The sequence below is a fragment of the Microtus pennsylvanicus genome, chromosome 6 (assembly GCF_037038515.1).
Source record: "Microtus pennsylvanicus isolate mMicPen1 chromosome 6, mMicPen1.hap1, whole genome shotgun sequence".
Classification (NCBI taxonomy): domain Eukaryota; kingdom Metazoa; phylum Chordata; class Mammalia; order Rodentia; family Cricetidae; genus Microtus; species Microtus pennsylvanicus.
This window is the reverse complement of record NC_134584.1, coordinates 80,060,732-80,078,797: the sequence shown is the minus strand read 5'-3', so window position 1 is coordinate 80,078,797 and position 18,066 is coordinate 80,060,732. Positions and strand designations below refer to the sequence as shown.

General features: G+C 41.3%; 1 protein-coding gene and 1 long non-coding RNA gene across 4 annotated transcripts in view; one reads left to right on the top strand and one right to left on the bottom strand.

Moving 5' to 3' along the window:
- Window positions 1-3,289: 3,289 nt before the first annotated feature.
- LOC142852898 (uncharacterized) lies at window positions 3,290-10,298 on the bottom strand. 3 transcript variants are annotated; one of them, XR_012911014.1, is made up of 4 exons: window positions 10,174-10,298; window positions 8,831-8,933; window positions 5,961-6,092; window positions 3,290-3,416 (listed from the first exon to the last, which is right to left on the bottom strand). It is a non-coding gene; the product is annotated as an uncharacterized LOC142852898 (long non-coding RNA). The 3 variants fall into 3 exon arrangements; XR_012911013.1 differs by having other exon boundaries at window positions 10,184-10,298; XR_012911015.1 differs by lacking the exon at window positions 10,174-10,298 and adding an exon at window positions 9,927-10,154.
- A 150-nt stretch (window positions 10,299-10,448) lies between these two features.
- Window positions 10,449-18,066, top strand: part of Mmaa (metabolism of cobalamin associated A) — a 31,476-nt gene continuing 23,858 nt past the window's right edge. Inside the window, exon 1 of the mRNA XM_075976532.1 lies at window positions 10,449-10,507. The gene's annotated coding sequence lies outside the window, so the exon portion shown is untranslated. The remainder of the gene's footprint in view (window positions 10,508-18,066) is intronic.

Genomic DNA, 18,066 nt, shown 5'->3' with positions numbered 1-18,066 from the left:
TAAGTCTGATCGGTTTACCTTTATAAGTTACTTGGCCTTTTTCCTTTGCAGCTCTTAGTATTCTTTCTTTAACCTGTATATTTTGTGTTTTGATTATTATATGGCGAGGGGATGTTTTCCTTTGATCCAGTCTGTTTGGTGTTCTATATGCTTCTTGAATATTCAAAGGAATATCTTTCTTTATGTTGGGAAAGTTTTCTTCCATAATTTTGTTCAAAATATTTTCTGGGCCTTTGAGCTGTGACTCTTCTCCTTCTTCTATTCCTATTATTCTTAGATTTGGTCTTTTTATTGTGTCCCATATTTCCTGAATGTTTTGTGATGAGAATTTGTTGGCTTTGCAGTTTTCTTTGATCAGAGCATTTATTTTCTCTATGTTGTCCTCAGAATCTGAGATTCTCTCTTCTATTTCTTGTATTCTATTGATTATGCTTGTTTCTGTAGGCTCTGCTCGTTGACCTAGATTTTCCATATCCAGCTGGGCCTCAGTTTGTGTTTTCTTCCTTGCTTCCATTTCAGTTTTCAATTCTTGAACTGTTTCCATTACCTGTTTGATCGTTCTTTCTTGGTTTCCCAGGGTATTATGTACGTATTTACTCATTTCTTCAAATTTTTGGTTATACTTCTCATCCATTTCTATAAGGGCATTTTTCACATGTTGTTTAAGGGACTCTACAGCTTTCATAAAGTCAATTTTTTCCACTTCTTCTGTGTTATGGTGTTGGAGACCTTCTGTTGTAAGATCGTTGGGTTCTGGTGTTTTCATGTTGTTTTTCAGATTATTGGGTGAATTCTTTCCTTGGCGCCTGCCCATCTCCTCCTATCGATGCTATCTAAGGGGTCTTTTAAAACTGGTTCAGGTTCCCCTGCTGGCCAGGGGCTCCTCTTACAAAATGCCCTTGCTCTGTTTCCTGGATCCTGCCGGGGGCCAAGATCCCTCTCACCCCTCAGAAAGGTCTTCAGGAATAGGACCCGGCTCCTCCTTTGCCAGGGACCTCCCCAACCGAAGGCCTACCTCTTTGGTTTAATTGTAGTGGGGCGATCTGTTCTTGGTGTTGCGCGCGCGCGGTCCCTGCAGCCTGCTTCTCCTGCTGGGACGGTTCCCGCCGCCAGCAGCCTGTGTCCTCTGCTGCCGCTCTGGTCCCAGTGGGTCCCCGCCGGCTGCGCTGGGCGTCCTCCGGCCGCGTTCCGCCGCCCAGTGGTCCCGCCGCGTTCCGCCGCCCGGTGGTCCGGCCGCGTTGCGTTCCGCCGCCCGGTGGTCCGGCCGCGTTGCGTTTCGCCGCCCGGTCTTAAAAGTATTTTAAATATTTAAAAAAATTTTAAAAACAGTATTTTAAATATTTAAAGTATTTAAGTATTTAAAGACAGTATTTTAAATACTGTTTTAAAATTTCATGTCCCAATTGCTGCTTGCTGGCATGTGGAAACACAGTGTCTACCCTGTGACCTAGCATTAACTCCAACAGAATTAAGAGACTCCCTGCACACATAGCCTACAGGGACAAGTAGCTCAGACTTGTCTGCACTGAGCTGTGAGTAGCTTAACTGCCTTCCTTTCTAATCTTCTGTCTTTGGAAGACGTGGGAGAACCCAGAACAAAGCTCAACAGAAGTTGTATGGGCAGACAGCCTCATCTTATTGCTGGTCCGAGGGCAAACTATTGGTGAATAAGCATTCTGGTGGCTGCTGGTCATTCACAGCCGTCATTATGCAATAAAGTTTCTGATTTCTAGTTCTACAGTTGTTTCCATCAGGAGTTGGAAATACAGATTGGGCTGGGCAGTGGTGGCACATGCCTTCAATCCCAGCACCGGGAAGGCAGAAGCGGGCAGATCTCTGTGAGTTTGAGGCTAGCATGGTCTAAAAGAGCTAGTTCCAGGACTGGCTCCAAAGTTGCAGAGAAACCTTGTCTTGAAAAACTAAAAAAGAGAAAGAAAGAAAGAAAGAAAGAAAGAAAGAAAGAAAGAAAGAAAGAAAGAGTGGGTTCATTGCTGCTGGAGTGTTAGTCTCTCTGGCTCTCTCTCCCTGAGTACCTGACTGGACTTCAGCTGGCCTAGGCAGGCTTTGAATCTCTGATAATGCCTTACTTTCCCGAGAAGCTGGAATTACCAACCTGTGCCATCAGGCATTTGAGTTATTTATGTTAGGTGAAAGTTATATTTTGGACTAAATCCCATGTGCCTGTTGTATTTTTTTTTCTATTTTGTACAGGAATTCTGCACCTGTTTCTATGTGGTACTTGTTGATGACTTGTTTTTCTAACACCTCAGTTTTCATAAGATTGTGTTACCATTATTCCCTCCTTTTTCCAAATTTATATAAGACTGACATCATAAGTCCTTTAAATAGTCGACTATCCTCCTGGCCATAACAAACAACAACCGGTAACAAACCTCCCTAAACAATAACAAATATCCATTATCTTTTGAACAACCAAAAACCAAATCCCCACCTCTTGGTAATACAGGCATCGTATTCTTAAATTTACTCCCTGCTGTCTGGGAAGGATGGTATCTTTAGGGAATCCTGAAAAGAAAAATTTGGGTTAATTGTCAAGTCCTGGGAGAGGCAGCTATATCATTTGTTGTTCAGTCTCTGCATAATGGGAAAGTGCAGGGCTCGTCCCAAGTCCTGGCTAGAGTAATCTGTGAGACTGGATCATCTCAGCTAGCCACCTCAAAATTGTTCTGAGTAGTTTGTAGTTCAAAAGCAGATCTTTAGTGGTATTTTTTATCTTAGTGGTGTTATCATAGTCCTAGAAGAATCATCACTATGGGGTCACATCCTCTTTTTGGAGACTTCAAAGGTCACTGTTAGGCATGCTCATGGTTCACTGCAAAAAACCTGATAGAAACTCAAACTCAAATCACATGCAGGAAGGTAGATGAAACCTGTTTCTAGAATTAGTACTCCATATGAATAAGAATATCATGACAAAATGTTTAGAATATATATGTATTAATCTTATAAAATTTATACTACAAGAAAATCTGCTAAAGAGTCAATATAAAACTAAAGATCTATGAGATTAGTGACAATAGAATAGTCCCTAAACATTTGTTTTTCTTCTGTGCCGTATCAGGTGGCTCTTCTGACATGAGACAGAGTTTGGATTTCACTTTATCAAGCATGCTTGGGTTTGGAGAAGGAGAGAGCCACTCTCCAACTAAAGCCAGCTTTAATCTTTAGCTGGACTGGGACTATAAAAAGACCATTTGCATTATATGTTTGTAGAGAACAGCAGAAACAAACATTTGGGAAGATATATAAAATTTTATTCTGTTGGAAATGTCATATACCAATAGGCCAATTTACTAATTTTCTTGAGACAATTTTGTGGATGATTTGTTCTTTTTCTTCAGATGTCTCATTTGTCCAGTGGTCTTCAGATTCCTTAGCTAGATACCTTTACTCTCCTGAAAATGGAGAAAAGAAACCCTTCTCCAGACTTAACTTGGAGGAGATTCTCTTTCTGCAAGTTATATCTGATCAAATGAAAAGCACTTGTTAGTTTTATAGGTTAATTTAGAGATTAAGTGGCCATGCTGTTTGATGAACTATCATCTCTTCTAATTAAGAGGTGTCTCTTGTTCAAATCTAATCTTTATCAATTTTGATGGTATCCATAGCTTTTCTTCTCCCCTGGAAACAAAAGCAAAACCCTTTCTCTATGCAACACACGTCCTAGTTTCTGTTCTGAGGTCAGCACATCTTTAAAGTATACCAACTGATTTATTTCCTTAGCTTTTTCTATTATCCAGTGTCTCTCTGCAGCTGGTGTTCCTTTCTCATTAGCATTTAGAAAATTTAAAGTTAATAAAGCATTATTTAATCTATTTCTGGAAGATATTTATCATCCCTTTCTGTTTATTTAACATATCCTTTAAAATTTGATTTGATCTTTCTATAATTGCCTGGCCTATAGGATTGCACAGTATACCTATAATGTGCTTTATATTATAATAAGCAGAAGTGTTTTATTTTCTTAAAGACATATGCTGGAACATTGTCTGTTTTTATTTGTACAGGTGTACCCATGATGGCCATAAATTCTAGCAAGTGTGTAATGACTGAATCAGCCTTGTCCAAATTTAAAGCAGTTGCCCATTGAAAATCTAAATAGGTATCAATAGTGTGGTGTACATACTTTAATTTTCCAAATTCTAAAAAATGAAACACATCCATCTGCCAGATTTCATTCCTTTGAGTATCCTTTGGGTTACTTCCTACAGGTAATGGTGTTTGGTTATATAAAGAACAAGTAGGATATTTTCTTATGGTTTCCGGGTCTTGTTTCCATGTGATGTAAATGTCTTTTCTTAAACCTTTGCTATTGATGTATATTTTTAATAAAATTCTGAAGCCTTTAGTACATTTCTAATCAATAATTGATTTCTGCATTACCTTGTGCTAGAGGATCTGGCAGACCCATATGGGACTGGATTGTGTGATATATATATATGGGATGATTCCTATTCCTGATTGTATCCTGTAACTGAGTAAATAATAAAGTCAATTCTGTATCAAATGGTATAAATTCAGCAGTTTCAATATGCAAAACAACTCTTTATGAATATTGCAAATCAGGATTCACTTTCTTCTTATAATTTGTCAACTGCATCATTATTAAAAAGGTACTATAATTCTACTGGGTCTATTACTGCTAATTGATAAAGTCTCATTTTCCTTTTAGAGATAACTCAGAGACTTTTTCAAGGTAAGTTTTAAATTTTTTACTCAGTTTATATGGCTAAAAGATCTATTCTAAAACAATACCTTCCCTCTGCATTAAAATTCCTATAGGAGAGTGTTTGAAGGATAATATGACCAGAATGCAGTTAAGATTCAGATTTCAATTTTTCTTCAAACCTCTGGAAATCAGCTCTCCTATCCAAGTATCATCATGGTCATGAGATTCAATATTAATTGTATCTTGAATCCATTCCTCTAAAGATGCTGACCTTGCCTTTAATGACCTAAATATTCTTTTGCATTGAGAATTAGCATTTTCAAAATCCAGAGATTTAATTACTTGTCTAGTTTCTGAATTTGGTATCATTCTATTTACTGCTGATGGCAATCTTTGTAAGAAATCCATGAAGGTTTCTTTTGGGCCCTGTATGACCTTAGTAAATGATTCAATCTTCTTACTTCTTCAGTTCTGTTCCAAGCACTCAATGCTGCTGCATGGCATAAAGCCAGGGTGTGGCCATCATATAAGGATTGCCTTTCTATAGTAGCATAATTTCCTTCTAAGAGTGTTTGATCTTGGGAGATTTCCACATCTCTAGCTTTAATCCATTCATTGTTCAATACTCTTAGCCTCTTCTCTGAACCAGGTATTCCACTGTAATTGTGGATCAGACTCTTAAACACCTTTAACCAATCTATCCAGTCTTTAAGGAAAATTCTATTACAAACTGACCATGAGTTTATCATTTGCTTCACAAAATGTGAATCATGCCACATGAGACCATTGCTTCCCTGGCTCTCCTTAAATCTAACCTTGGTACAGAAGTCCATAATGTTCTTATTCTATCATTTGGCAATTCCTTTAAGATTACTGGAGACATTAAGGTTGGTTGTTTGAAAACCTTAGACTGTTCCTCTTTATTCTTACAATGCGGTGCTGAAATTGGCTATTAAATTCCTCTGTCTGGATTTGAATATCTCTATGATGTTTTATTAAGTTTTTCCAAGGCCTGCATCTTAGATTAACCAGCTTTTTAATAGTGATAAGACAAAGATGACAATGCTGGTAATGTTTACAACTGACATTACATAAATCTCACCTAAATTAGTCACCCTCTCATTTAATCACTCCATTTTCAAACTGTCCAGCATATTAACGTGCAGAGACTCAAATCCCTCCAAGTGTAATGGTGTTGCCTATTTTTAAATGTCGGAAAAACTTTCTCCTTTAAATAATTCCTCCCTTTAAAGATTTCTAATTGTCTTACCAAATCTGCTGATGATGTTGATGAAGAGGTGAGGCTTATTGTTGCTGCGTAGAACAGTAAAAACTTGATTGGGTTTCAAGGCAGCTATCTAGTTTGGCAGCAGCTAGAGGAAGAGGTTCAGTGAGTGCCCTCCTGGAGAGAAAAGGAAAACCTAGTAAGTAAGGCTGTGACTCTGGCTGCGTGTAGCTCCAGCTTATTCTGGTAGTGGAAAAGCCACAGGGAAACGGCTTTTTGGTGAATTCGTATCCCAAAAGTTGGGTGCCAAATGTAACATGAATAATAACAACTTAGAGACAGATATTGGGGTTCAAACTGAAGATCAGAGAAGTAAAGCAGCCAGCCACTGTCTCTTACCTCTACAAAGGCATAGACAGACAAAGGAGTGGTCCTGCAATGCTCTCCACCAACCTCAGACTCCCTACTCCACTGACCTCCTGTCTCTTCCCTTTCTAATCCACTCTCTGCCCAGCCATATTGTTCCTGCCTCCACCTCCCTAGGGTTGGGATTAAAGGTATGTGATTCCAAGGGCTGGGATCGCCTTTAAGTGAGCTCTGTTTCTCTTTTAGACAGATCAATCTTAGGTATCCCAGGGTAGCTTTGATCTATCTGCCTCTGTCTCCTGAGTCTTGGGATTTAAGGTATCACCACTCCCTGGACTGTATGGCTGACTAGTAGGGCTACTTTGCTCTCTGATCTTCAGGCAAGCTTTATTTATTAAAACACAAATAACATACCACCATAGTTTTTAATGAATTTATTCATTATCTGGTTTTATTGCTCTAAATTACTTTGTAATATTCTTGTCTTACAGTTGTAATTAGGACTTTTCCAGCATAGGAGGTCAGCAAAGTTGAGGGAGACAGCCGTGTGCACGGCAGGATGCTTAGTGCTGCCCTGGCTTCACCCAGTCCCTTAATAACAGTGCTCTGACTGTGACGACCAAATATGGCCCCAGCCATTACCAGCATGCCCTGGCACTGAGTCAGCTGAAGGGTCTTGTCTCATGTCTGTAGACTAGTGTTCGATTCCTCCAGATATGACTAATTTGTCTCTTTATCCTTATTCTTTTGATAGTTTCACTAGAATTTTGCAGTGTACAGAAACAGGTTGCACACTAACTTGTCCCATGCCCCACAGTTATCTGGCCGTGTCTTGGATGCTTTAATTTTTTCTCCACGTTTTTCTATTAAAGGCTTTTACAAAACAATATATCTGTCTATAAGAATACTTCAGCTAAACTGCATAAATTCTGAGATAAAGATGATGGATTATAGTTATGGACAATGTGTTTATCCTCAACCATAGAATGGGAACATTAGTGTTGTTCCAACAGGGTGGCTTGCATAGGATAACCCGTGTCAATCTCATATGAGCTTAGACAAGAAACATAATGACAATATTAGTCTCACTCACAAATACAGATGCAAAAGTCCCACACAAAATGCCATAATAAAGTTGAAAGAAAAAGAGTAAATTGGGAAAGAATACTAACATAACTAAACAATAAAATTCCGTTGTATAATTTAAATATATCTCCCCCCAAGCAGGTAGTGAGCAGATACAAATTCCCAGGTGGGCAGCATAAGTATTCTTTTTCCTCTTCTAATGGTCAGCCTGCCACAGCCAGGATCTTAACCAGGACAGGAAAAACCTGGAGAAGTTCCCACACCTCTCTGAGTACACGTCTGCTGCCACCTGCTGGGAGGCAGAAATGAGCTCCCGGCCTCCTTAAAAGGTCACAAGGATGACCTTGGATATAAAGTTTTGTCTACTCCATAAACCTGAACATAAAAAATATGTCTTTGGGCCTGAAAGAAATGAATAATTTTAGGATAAATTAATTACATATACGACGAGACATGAATATAAAGTGAAGACTACATTCCTTTCCACACACAGAAACTAGATGGCATCTTTGCACTTCTCATAAGTGGTTATAATGCAGTTCCTTAAAATGCTGAACTTCAAAAGTATCCATCAAGTGTTCACTTAAAGATAAATACTGGTAACTAACCATTTGACTTGGGCGATGGAGAAATGAAGTGCTTAAGAACAGGTAAGTATAACAAAGCCAGTTAATCTAAAGATGTAGTAATGATTGCCACAGGCAGAATAAAAACCATTCTCTGTGGCTTACAGAACGGACTCAGTTTCCCTGTTGTGTTCTTTAAACATGCTAAGGGTGGAAGGAGGCTACACACAAACACAATGCCAGCCTAAAAATGGCATGAGCATGTTTGCGTTTTGCTATCCCGAGTTCCATTTTGTACCTTGTACAGTATCTGAAACATGGCAGCTACTCAAATATAAATATGTTGGAGTGAGTATTTAAAAAGCCATACTGACCAATTATAAAAATTTAAAAGTCTTGCTGGGCGGTGGTGGCACACACCTCTAATCCCAGCACTCAAAAGGCAGAGGCAGGCGGATCTCTAAGAGTTGGAAGCCAGCCTGGTCTACAGAGCTAGTCCTAGGACAGCCAGGGCTATAACACAGAGAAACTGTCTCGAAAAACCAAACCAAACCAAACGAAAAGAACAGGTCTTATTATACTTATTATAGCATGCCACACACAGCACATGACCATCAGATAATGTACATTACTTTGGTTGAATTCCCATGCCTTCGTATATGGAGTTAAATATGATACCTGTAATAACGAGGTCATTTCTAAGCCCTTCCCACAGCTCTTAGACATGGCACAGCATTTCTTAAGGTCAGATGATAAGAAAACTACTATATTATAGACTTTATTTCTTATATGCGAATGTTTAATTAAATAATTGATAGATAGGATGCTTCCCCAACTTTTAACTTTCAAAAATATTTATTTTTATGTTGCCTGTAAGCATGTATGTGCTATACATACGTGGCTGATGTCCAGAGGTCAGAAGGGGGCACTGATTTTTTTGGAACTGGAGTTACAGACAGTTGTGAAGTGCCTGTGGATGCTGGGAATCCATTTAGCTTCTCTGGAAAAGCAGCAAATATATTCTTAGTCGCTGAGCCGCTGCTCCAGCCCCAACACTTTATTTTTAAACACTTCAAACTAATGGTGAAAGAGTGAGCATGTGCAGCTGCCACTTAAATGACCTGTTTTTAACACAACGCCCAACGTTTTCTGTCTTCACGCAATCGTTCTCGATTACCGTGAATTTTGTAGATCTCATGACCTCAGACCTACTTGATTGCACACGGATAAAAGACAAAAATGATTCTTTTAAAAAAGATAATTTTTGAGAAATCCAAGTCAATAATGTGTCTTCGTGTTTAAAATTTTTAAATCCTTTCTGCTACGCAAGATTGCTCAGTTGCCTCAGACATAATCATTTTTTTCAGTTGTTACTTTTTACGATACTGACATTTTTGAAGTCCAAATAAAACCAGTTTTGAATTTTTCTGTCTGGCTTTTAACAACGGGATTCCGGCTAAGCCATTTCAGAAGAGTGTTGCATATAGGTGGAAGTCTCAAAGGCAGGTTCCAGTTTCCCTGCGCACTGGTGATACCAGCACTTCTGCTTCCTGAAGCAGCTATTAATATTTTCCAAAGGAGTGATATTCCTGAACAGCTGGGGAATACTCGATCTTTAAAAAGCTACATGCACGCAAGTTTAGAGTTTGAAAAAAACAGGTGAAGGCTAGGGATCAGTTTTTAAGTTAGCAAACTTCCTCACAAACTTATCCTTCGTCAAAATAGAAAGAAATATTATGTAGATAACCTTGATTACAATATGAGAAAAACTTTCCCCTAAAACTTCTGGACTAGTCTACAACCGCTTCCCCACTAGTTACATAGTGTATGCTTTAATTTTTTAAAATTAGTTACAGCAGGGAGCCATAGGGCACACCTTTAATCCCAGCGTTTGGGAGGTAGAGGCAATTGGATCTCTGTGAGTTCAAGGCCAGCCTGGTCTACGCAGCAAGTTTAAGGCCAGTCAGAGGCCCTGTCTTTAAAACAAAATTACCATTCCGCCCCAAGCAAAGGTCCTTTCCAAGGAGAGCTGCCCACCCCAGGGACTTCCTCGGGCATTGCTGAGGCCGTGAGTGCAGCCCTCCCCATGGGAGGCCTGTTAGGAAATATTACTACGAATGAATCAGTTTAAAAAGGAAAACTGTGGGTCCTTCAGCCACTTAAAGCCCGCCATTGTTCAGACTTGCACTTCGGCTGGGGGAGGAGCGGTTATTCCAACAGGTGGCAACACGCTCTGCAACCTGTCCGCACCGTCCTCGGTGGCCCGTCCTAAGCTTCCCGGGACGGGAGGAGGGGGCTTGGGCACCCCGGCCGCCGACGCCAGGTCGCTCCCGGGAAGGGAAGAGCCGATCTGGCAGCGCCACCAGCGCCGCCGGCCCCGCCCGCGCCCCGCCCAGGCGGACCACCCGTCCCGCGCACGCCCCCACCGCCACGAGACAGAACGCCCACCCGCGCGTCTGCGCCTGCGCGGGGGTCACGTTGCGCCTGCGTGCGGCGTGCGGCGGAAGGGGCGGGCAGAAAGGGAGCAGGAGGCGGAAGGGGCGGTGCGGCGCGGCTCGGTGCGGCCTCGGGAGGGTGAGTGTGCGACCCCGTGCGCGCTGAGGCTGGGAGTGGGGCCGGTGTGTCCCGCTCCCGGGGTCAGCCCCGCTGTCGGGGGCGCCCCCTGGAGGCTCGCGGGGGGCAGCAGAGGAGGATGTGGCTGAATCGGGGCGGGGTGTGTGCGGAGGAAGGACTCGAGGGACGGCGCGCTTTTTCCTTACATAAGAAAGGCGTCGCAGTGGCTCGGGCCGCTTCTGCAGCGCGGGTTTCTGCACTCGGCTCGGGCCGCACGGAGGAAGACGGGGCCGGCGGCCGCTCCGTGTCCACCAGCCCCGCCTGGGGAAGGGAGTAGCAGACACTCGGGAGTGGCATGAACACTTATTTCGAGGAGATTCACACCAGGATATGAAGTAGGGTTCAGAGTACGAGTCACGAAGCAGTGTATGGACAGAGCCTGTAGCGCTCTTCCTCAGAGGACCCGTTAACTGCACATACGTGTTTCGGTTTTGAAACGTGAAATCCAGCCTATGCCATAATAACGTGAACAGAATTTCTTACTACCTGCTGCCCTTCTTAAGAGTTGGGGCCCATGCATATATTTTAGAGAACAAAGAGACAATAAAGGTGTCTAGGCTGGTAGAAAATCAATTTCCAGGAGAAACGAAACATTTGGGGGTCATCTATAAAGTCCAGAATGTTCTTTAACAAAGTAAAAATTATATTCTGGGAAATAGTATGTTTAAGAGAATGGTTTTTTTTTAATGGTTTGTTTCCTATTAGGAGAAAATAGGAACAAGGAGTTACAGAAGCATGAGTAGCGTAAATCGGTACTTAGACATTTTGAAGGAATCACAAGAATCTATTTGGAATGGATAGAGCTAGGGAATTATTGAAAATTGCCCCAGGTGATTGGTGTCACGTAGTAAAAACAAACACTTGATCTTCCTGTATGTAAGAAAGGTGTACACATTGCTTTAAAATCTTCCTTGGCATGGATCGTTTACAGAGATCTGGTTTTCTCAACACAGAACCAATATCTGTATTTTTATGTGATTTCCCCCTTGATTTTAATGTAATTGGCGTTCAACTGGGTTAACACGTCCCCTCTGCGTCAGGTCAACTTACTAGTGATCTGTGCAGGTTGTCACCTAAGTTAGTGTGCAGAATAGTTGGAATTAGAGAATGGAAAAAAATCCCCCAAAGCCGGGATCACCAGAAGAGGATTTAAGAAAACAACAATTTAAGCAGAGGAGGAGAAATGTCAGAAGAGGAAAGACTCGACCTGCGGGTCAAGTCTGGGTGTTGGGAAAGCAGGTGGCGGGTTTGGAAAACAGAGTCTCCTTGGAGGAGGTTTGAAAGGAGATTGTCAGACACAGTTGTTGCCAGCAGCAGATGTCAGAACACAGTTTCTGGTTCACAAAGTCTGGAGCTGGGGCCTGAGAATTTCCTTTCTCATCAGGTACTCCTGGCCTGGCTTGGGGAATTGCAGTCCGAGGACAGATATAAAGAGAGTAAAGCGCTCCCATTGTCTTTCTGTGCAGCCCAGGGGGTGGGAGGAGACAGGAGCAGAGCCATTCTTAGGGTTGGTCAGCAAGCACCTGGTGCCAGGTTCTAAGGGAGACCTGTGGGCACAGCCGCCCATACTTGCTGTTTCTCTTTCATGTTGGTCTATTTACATTTTTACTGGAGGAACCCAAGACTGTAAGAGAGTGCTCAGTGATTAGAGCTAGTCTCCGAGCTCTTCACGCTGCAGATTTGAACCAGGGCTGCAGCAGAATGAAGACATTTAAAGGTGGGAGACTCCCACCACAAACTGACCTCGAAGTAGAAATTTGGGCGTGTCAGTCTTTCTGGAAACAGGAAATGGTGAAGTGTATGAGAACTTCAGAGAGACCCTCCATGCTTTCAGTGATTCTGTGTTACTTTCGCATATCAGTGACCTGCTTAAACCTTGCTTAATAGTTGCTTACTTAAGAGAGTTGGTCCACTCTGCAGAAACGCCCTAAAATCATTGAAAGAGAGGTGAAGCTTTGCCAAGGGGTAGAGATGATGATTCATGGCATCTGACAGCTTAGCTCCCAATTCAAGGCACTTGTGGGGTAACTGCATAGCCTGTGTGTATCATGCCACGTAATAGATACTGAAGTATTGAGTTTGTAATACCTTTTCTTGCCTTGGTAGTTAGTGAAATTAAGAGTATTCACTTGATCAGTTCCAAGGCAAATGTCTTGTCAGACCTTGCTGCTGAGAAAACTCCTAATGAAAAGGAAAAAAAAAAGCAAACCAGGCTTTAAACACAAGTATTCTGTTTTCAGAATATAAGTTAGCAGTCAGTTTAATAGAGTCATGGACTCATGCAAAATTATTGCGTGTATTCTTTGATTCTGTGAACAGTAAGCTGTGGGTACAAAGAAAATCATGGTCTTCAGAAGACTGTAGTGGCTGTTTGAATAGGAATGGTCCTCGGAGGCTCACTGAATGCTTGGCCTATAGGGAGTGGCACTATAGGAGGTGTGGCTTTGTTAGCTTAGGTATGACCTTGTTGGAGGAAATGTGCCACTGTGGGAGTGGGCTTTGAGGTCTCAGAGCTCAAGCTATTCCCAGTGTGGCACACAGTCTCCTGCTGCCGCCTGTGGATCATGACATAGAACTCTCAGCTCCTTCTCCAGCACCGTGTCTGCCTGCAAACCACCATGGTTCCCACCATGATGATATTGGGCTAAACCTCTAAACTATAAGCCAGCCCCAGTTAAATGTTTTCTTTTATCAGAGTTGCTGTGGTCATGGTGTCTCTTCATAGCACTAGAAACCCTAAGACAACTGCCATCTTAAAAGTGACCACAGTGCATTGTGATGAGAGCTGTCAGGAATGTGTTTGGTGTGCAATGGTGAGAGGCAGGAGGGGCAAACTAAAAGTGTCAAGAAATCAATCTGTTGGAGCTCTGTAGAGGACACACTTAATCTGATTCTTGGAAGCTGAAAGAATTTTGTGAGATTTTGAAGAAGAGGAAGAATGTGGATGACAGCCACTCTGTATAACAGACTGTAGCCTTCTCTGGGGTTTTTGTGCAGATCAGAATGGTTATAGCAGGGGAGTAAAAGTTGAGGAGAGGAACGGAGGAAGTTGAGAGAATGATAAAAGAGTTCCCAAAGGAGTATAAAGATGTTTATGTAATGACTGTAAACTCTGGCGTCAGGAGTCATGCCTGACCATATGTCAGCGCGTGCCAAGATCCAGCACAGTGCCCCATAACTTCACTATAAGTATTTATTGTATGAATGGCATCTTGATAGAAAAAAGCCAATTTGTTTCTGTTTCTTCAGGTAAGGCAAGGGGAGCCTTTGGATGTTGTAGGGAGAGTAATGTGAACATGAGCTCCATGGCAGTGTGGAGGGTGAATAGATCACGGTGAGAGGTGGCTGTAGCAGACTGCGCTCTTCAGCTTCACCTCTTACCAGTGTTCAGAGGACACACAGTACTAGAGTGTATCACATGTCAAAGGGCTAAGTGTTACTGGGCAGCATTTGTGTTCTGTGCATGTATGTGTGAGCATGTGTGTTTTAAATATATTCCTTCTTAAGACATACATTCCTTATTGTATTAGAGAGATGGAGGATGGAGAAGAAATAATAAATTGTATTTTTGAGGCAAGTAGATGTGAACTCATTGTTACTATCCATGTGAACCTCTCTGAGGGCAGGTGTGCTCAGTTGTTTACTGTGGTTCAGTTTCGTCCCTGTTGGCCCTGTACTGGCACAGTGTATTGTGTGGAAACCTGTGGCAGAAGAGCTGAGTGCCTGGTGGAGCCAGGAATGGAAGAGAAAGGGCTGGGATTCACTATCCCTTTGAAGTTACCCCCACAGCACAGCTTCCCTGAGGCCCCACTTTCCCAAGGCTCTGGTGCCCCTAAAAGCACCAAGAGCTTAGAACCAAGCCTCTCAGACATAGATTTTTAGTATATTTTTAGATCCAAGCCATAGAAGGAAGTGATGATTTAACCTATTTCAGTATTTGTGCCTACTTAGTATTTTTCGGTGTATATTAAAACACTGGCGTCCTGGCTTACTAGGTATGACAGTACTTCGAAATAAGTGACCAAATGTGGTAAATGGTACGGAATTCTGTATTTTGGTAGTGCTTAACCTACAAATTGCAGAGTAAAACCTTACTGTCAGAAATCATGACAATTAATTGAACAGTTTGATTATGATTATTGTCACATTCTTTGACCTTTGTTCTTCAGAAAGCAGGCCAAGCTGTTTAGTTACATGAACAAGTGGGAAGCCCCTCTCCGCTTACATCATTTTGCCAGCATAGTGGACAGAGTCTGCTAGAACGTCAACAACGTTACAAGCTTATTTCTCAGTATGCCTGTGACATGTATATTAGAGGTAGAAACTTGTTGATGAGGCCAAGTTATATTTGCTTTTAAGAAATGTCCAATTAGGAAATTGGACCTTTTAAAATCAGTTTAATTAAATAATAGGTTATATAAATTATGGTTTTACTGGGTGTGACTTTTCTGTGAAACAAAAGAATGTTTTAAAATGTTTAAAATTTAGTTTGTTCTGTACCTAACACATTATTGGGAAGTCATGCTGCCTTTCCAATTTTGACAAAATTGATTTTTTAAAAAAAGCCAATAAACAGCTAAATGTAACCATTCCACATCCAGATGTAAAGGCTATTTTACTTCTTTTGAGGGCCTATCATCCAGATCTGTGTTATGAAATCCCAGCACTTCTTGGGAGGCCTTGGTCCACCCAACCTCATGGTGCTGCCTCCTCACCTGTGCGACAGGATCTCCTTTGTTGTAGGGTTATTGCATGGATTAGTTAGGAAAGGACACACAGAAAAGAACCTCAGATGTACTACCCAGAAGTGAAGCAGGGGTCTGCTATCCACATAGAGGCGGGGTGCAAAGAAAGGGACCCTTGGAAATAGTCCAGTAAGTGTCAATAGAATCTGGATAATCTTTTTTAGTTTATTGGTGGTGTGTAAAAATAATACCATTCTTTTCTTAGTTCTTGTGTTTCACTTAAAAGACTTTTAAGATCTGTGTGGGCCTCAAAGAACAGTCTGCAGAACAAACCATAAGCTTATCAAATAGGTGGGCTTTCTGAGAATGCCATGAAATTGTTGGAAGACATTGCATGCATGAAATGCTCAGTTAATAAAACATTATCCTAAAATTGTTTCAGGAAACTACCTTTTTATGTTAAAGGAAGCTATACTTTTCTATTAGACAGTTTTTATTAATCTTTTTTAGAGAATGTGCTTGTGCTATTATAAATGGACATATTTCCATCTGATCGAGTCCTTGTAGTGGGTTTGGTTCCTTCCAATTTAATTTTTTCTTTGGAGATTTGACTAGATGCCAAGGCTGTCTTGAATGAAAGCAGGGCACTTAGAAGAGCAAAGTGTGTTTTGTATGGGTTCTCTGATCACACAGTTTTCTTGTTGGTCAGACTCTTGCCCAGCCTGAGGAGTAAAGACTGGATACTCTCCTTTCTGTGGGAGGATCTTCAGCTGCCATGAGTCATGAGACTTGGTTAATAGATTTCAAGACAAGGCAACAACTATCGTATCGTATTGCAGATGTGAACTAAAGGTCGAGGAGCTTTGACTAGCATGGCTAACTGTCTAGGAAGGGTGGGGGGAATGTGTCTCAGGGGGTACTATTTCAACTCGAGACATTTGTCAGTCAAAGAAATTTTATGGCAGAATAGACATAGTAGTGGCCTATGGATAGCATGTTTCAGAGTGGTTGCACTTCTAATCTCTGTATGATTCTGATAAAAATCTGTGTGTAGAAGCATAGCTAAAACACTAACTGCTCTTTCCACCTTGCATGTAATTCTTTTAGTTTCTTTTTTAGAAGATATGCTAATTTCATGTCTAATTTGGAACTTGACACGCACATATATTTAATGTAACACTGAAGGTTACAATAAATAGTAAAAGGCTCATCAAGTTGATTCCTGGGTTAGGAAGAGACCTAAATGAGGAATGGAGAGGTCACAGGTTATGGCAAAGATAATTAAATCATGAGTGGTTATTAGACATTTCTCATTTAGAAATCTAAATTCTAATCTTTAAAAAAGATTTTGTGGTTGCTATAGCAACTGTATTAGTTTTCTGTTGGTGTTGTTACTGTGACAATCATCATACACTTAGTGCTTTAAGACAGTGTAAATTTATTTTCTTAATTATTAATTTGTGAGGGAGGGTGCACATGCCTGGTTCAGCACGTGGAGGTCAGAGATCAACTTAGTGAAGTTGGTTCTCTCCATCTACCTTTACTTCAGGTCTGAGGCTCAAACTCAGGTGTTCAGGCTTGCATGGCAAACACCTTTACCTGCTGAGCTCTTGCTGGCCCAACAAATTCGTTGTCTTAGAGTTCGGTTGGTCATCCTGGCCTGGGTCAAAGTAGGCTGAGATTAAGGTGCCATTGGTATTTATTCCGTCCTCGTCTCAGTGAAATCTTTCTCTTTGATTTTTCCAGTCAGCGTTTTTTGGTCGGTCCTTTTTCTCCAGCCTCAAAGCCAGCAAGTGTAGATTGAATCCTCATGCCATCAGGCTCTTCTTTTTTCCTGCCTCCTTCCTCATCTTAAAGAGCCTTGGTGATTCCACTGAGTCAACTTGGATTAAGTAGACTAATCCTTTTTATCTTTAACTTAGCTGACTAGCACCCTGAATTCTATTAGCATATTTCAGTTTTCTTTGTAAAGTAAAATAATATATTCACAGACTTGACAAAATTAGAGACAGAGACAGCCATTACTGTACACTATAATAACATGCTTCTTTTTAAAAAATCATAAAAATATAGTCTGCCAGACAACATAGAAGCACCATTATAATCATAATATTTATGAAGTTTTATTTTTAAAAATGCTATCTAGCCCCTTTCTCTCTATCAGTTTTAAAATAAGTTGGATTTAATATCAGATGGATTTTAACAACATCTAAACATTGTTGGTACCCAAACTGTGCCTCAGCTCTGATTTCTGTACTGAACCTGAGACTGAAAGGCAACTCTCTGCTCAGTTGATATCCAAATGGATTTTCTTAAACATTAAATCTGGGGCTGGGCAGTGGTATGGCACACTTTTAATCCCAGCATGAGGGAAGCAGAGGCAGGTGGATCTCTATGAATTTGAGGCCAGCCTGGTCTGCAGAGGGAATTCCAAAGACAGCCAGAGTGACACAGAGAAACCCTGTCTTAGGAAAAAAAATGAATGGGGAGATGGCTTAGTGGATAAAGCACTTGTCATGCAAGTGTGAGGACTGGTTAGGTCCTCAGCCTCCACTAAATGCCTGTAATCTCAGCTCTCAGCAGGCAGACAGAGGCCCCAAAGCAAGCTAACTAACCAGACTAGCCAAATCAGTGAACAGTTCAAGTGAGAGACTCTACCTCAGTATACAAGGTGGAGAGCAATTAAGGAAAACATCTGACAGCATCCCTAGGCTCCATACACATGTGACAATGCCTGACTATACCTATACACACAAGTGTGTGTCCCCAACACACAAAAATAATAAAAATTAAGTTTATTTTTGTGGATATATCTCTCCTCTCAACTCCTGGTTA